Consider the following 4248-nt stretch of genomic DNA (forward strand, 5'->3'; position numbering starts at 1 on the left):
CAACCATATGCTTTTCAATTATGATTTATTGAAGAACGATATTGATACTCAATTGCAATTTACACATATTGCTGCTAGTAGGTATGTTTTGTAACTTGAATCTGAGTCGGCAACATTAAGGATGGAATCCATTAATCTTGGATTGTTTATAAATATATTTGAATTGGAGTCTTCTCAGATAACCCAATCGGTGGCTTGCATAAGCGTGTTACAAACATAATATTATTAATAACTACAACGGATACATGCATCATTCCTACCTCCGGTTGTTCGGGTCTACCCGATTTTGGGTATTTCAACCCAAGTACCGACCCGACTTTTTAATCTAGTATTCGGCATATGAGTTTAATCAGGTAGGGTAAATTTGGGTCAGGTTATTCGGGCTGGGTTCATATTAGGGTACGGTTAAAAAGCGCACCCCTAGTTCTAGTCAATGTTGTGTTACTTCGACCGAATATATGATGAATCCCTTGGTGTAGCTGTAACAGTCTTTCCGTTTGTGGCCCATCTAGTTTCTTGCTAGTCATGGTCTTTTGTTTTTCTCTTTATTATATATATATATGTGTGTGTCTCCTTTAAGAAAATAATTATTAACACATAGTAATTGTATTTTTTCCAAGTTTTCAATGCATTTTCAACAAAATCTACGTATTTATAACAAAAAAATATTGCAAATTAAAAAAAAATACAAAAACTAAAATAATCATGATCTTTTTTTTTTCAGAAATGGCATAAAAAATAGAAACTTCCTTTCGAAATTCAAACATGAATAATGTATACACAAGCTCGAGCCGACGTTAGGCTCATTTAAATTTTTTATCAAAATATATAATAAATTAAATTTTATATAAATCAATTAATAAATAATAAATTTGTCAAGCCCAATATTAAAAAAAAAAGTTATACTATTACTAGTAGGAGAGTGGCCCGTTTACACACGGGTGGAAAAAATTTCAAACGTCATATATATATATATATAGCTATCATAAGAATTCTTTATATTGTTTTCTGCAAAACCACAATATGCAGGAAAAATATGTATAAATTAGGGGTGTTCAGATTTCGATTCGCATTCGAAACATTTGAAATTCGATTCGTTTCGAATTCGATTATTAAGATTCGAATTCGGTTTTAAAAAATTCGAATTCGTATTCGAGTATATTAATCGAATACGAATCGAAAACGAATTTATGATTTATTATTTGATTCGATTCGAAATTCGAATTCAAATTATTTATACATATATGTATATATATAATATTTTTTTATTTGTGTCAAATCCATTAATAATAAATGTTCATTACAAATTATTAAACCCAATATGCCATATTATTGTTTCCTAGCCTATACTAATATGAGTATTATTTACTTCTCGTTTTGAATATTTTGAATTTATACTATTTGTAGTTTAGTTTTGAATTTATTATCATGTGATATTGTAGCTACTTTAAATTTTTATGTTTCTTTTGCAATTATGATTATGGTTTTCAAATTTTTAGCATAGGTAAACTTGAGTTAGATTGTATTTATTCGAATGAAAATCGAATTTATTCGAATTCGATTCGAATTTCAAATAAGAATTCGAATCGAATTTCGAATTGGGCATATAATACGAATATGAATCGAATAGTTCAACTTTTAATCGAATACGAATACCGGCAAAAAAAACAATTATTCGGATTATTCGATTCGATTTAACTTGAAAATTCGTTATTCGATTCGATGAACACCCCTAGTATAAATGGTGTGAATAAGAAACTGTATAAATATACAAATCATTAAATTGCTAAAGTAATAGTCATGCTAAAAAAATGTAGCAAAAATTAGTTATAAATAATTAACTGTATTCAAAATTGGTTTTTAAATCATTTGAAAGGAAATAGTTGGTTATGATTCTAGAAAACATTAATTAGTGAGGTTATGATTCTAGAAAATATTAATTAATAAATTATGTGACAATTCTAGAGATGGAAACCTTGTAAGCTTATATGGACGTTCTATTTGAAGCCCATGTGGATATCTTGTTTTGCATTAATAGTATAGTAAGAAGATTAGCATTAGGATTAAAAATAATTGATTAATTATGTGGAAATTATAAGCATGAAAAGTGGATGACATGGAACATTAGGTGGACACCATAGGAGAAAGACAAGTGGACAAATTTGTATTGCTTTAATATATTAGTTAGATTAGATGTGATAAAGTTAAAGTAAATGTTAAGTTATGAATTCAAAACTTTAAATGTTAAGTTTGACCAATGCTTGTGTTATATATTGGTTTAAATGTTAATTAGCATTAGGATTAAAATTAATTGATTAATTATGTGGAAATTATAAGTATAGAAAGTGGATGACATGGAACATTAGGTGGACACCCTAAGAGAAGGACAAGTGGACAAATTGGTTTTGCTTTAATATATTAGTTAGATTATTACTAACGATAAATATAACTTAATTATAAATAAAACAATTATTATATTAAAAACAAGCATCAATAAGATTAATGGCGTTGGAATCATTCCTACGCATTTCCAACGAAAGCTATTATTTATTTATTTTGTGTTTCTTTGTTACGCATTTCTCACGAAAGTGTTAAATGAAAGCGTGCAACTATTATTTTGTTGTAAATGCGTTGGAATATTTACTACGCATTTGCAACACAATTGCTTTTTGTCACTATATTGTCACAATTCCGTTGCAAATTTTGGGTTTTCTTTTTTCGTAGGAATTTCGTTGGAAACTTGTTGGAAATAACATTCGTAAGAAATGCGTTGGAAATTTTCGTAGGAAACACTAGTAGTGCGATAGGGTATTGGTATAATACCGAATCTCCGGAACGATACCCTAATCCGATCGAAAGAAGCTTTGATACACGAATTCCAATCTCTGCCTAAACAAGGTGAGACTTTGTGTTATCGCATAAAGTTTTTACTCTCGTGATTATCATTACGATTATCGGTTTATATTAACACAAACTATATTGTGTTAAACTAGGTTCTTAATTACTAGGAAGCTCATAAACAGTAAACCTACAAGGTAAGAATTCGAGTTTTTTTACAACTGACAATTTTGTGAGATAACCAGTTTTCCATATCTGTCATTGAGATTTTTAAACCTATATAACTCATGACAGATATAGTCCAAATGTTTTCAAACTATTCTCAGTTACATTATAGTGATTAAGTCTTTGTAGACTTACCAGATGGTTACTACTGGTATGCGGGGTTTTGTATACAAGGCTTTCCTTATTACACGTTACTTATTTGACAAGTGCTAGGCAATAAGTCGAGTGACAAATACCAATTTGTAAGAAGACAAATGTAAAAACATCTTAATACTGTAATTGTACAAATGTGTCATTTACAAATGAATGTACTTACCTGTATTTTCATTTTCAGTAAATATTTTAAAAAATATTTCAGGTGACTTGTTAAAGACACATGAATGATGCGTATGGGCCTTCCGGCTTAAATAAGTTGCTTATCACCGGAATAAAGAAGCATGTTTTGTAAAATAGAGTTTATTCCTATAAAACCTTTATACATATAAATGCGGATTTTATTCCAATTTAGGAAATGTAAACCATGGTGTTTTAAACTCTGAATAAATTTCCTAATTACGATCCTAATGAGATTTCCACTGCAAAATATTTTAATAAACGCTGATACCACTACTTGCGTTCAGGGCTCCTCTCTCGGGGTTAAGCAGCATAGGTATTCTAATAATACCTAGTCTTAAACATAAGAGTTAGGAAATAAATGTATTAACATATGTGTTAATTATACGGATAAGATTCTAACAATACATGAATATAAAAAAAAAGAGCTAGCCCAGAAAATTTACCAAGAACTTTGTTTGGATAATAGGAAGAAAGGAGCAGGCCAGTCATATGTTAAACCTTTAAGTAAAATATGTAAAAAAGAAGCATTCAGGGAACTGCCTTTTTAAGAAAGTTTGATATTGCATTTTTTGTAAAATGGCTGGTCATACGAATGAAGAATGTAAAAGGAAAGAAACTCATACTTGCTATAACTACGGGGAATTAGGTTATATTCGTCCAGAGTGCCCAAAGCTGACAAAGATGCCTGAAATCAAAGAAAATAATGCAGACAGACCTAAGAAGAGCGCATGAGCTTTTGTGCTTACAACACAAGAAGCAGCAATGATCCTGGACGTGATGGTGGGTACGTTTCTTATTAATGACGTTTACACTAATTAATTGTTTGATTGTTGAGCAAATCAAAGTTTC

This window comes from Bidens hawaiensis, unplaced genomic scaffold, assembly GCF_021521415.1.
Source record: "Bidens hawaiensis isolate Kalapana, Puna unplaced genomic scaffold, B.hawaiensis_p1.1 tig00059758_1, whole genome shotgun sequence".
In the NCBI taxonomy this organism is placed as follows: Eukaryota; Viridiplantae; Streptophyta; class Magnoliopsida; order Asterales; family Asteraceae; genus Bidens; species Bidens hawaiensis.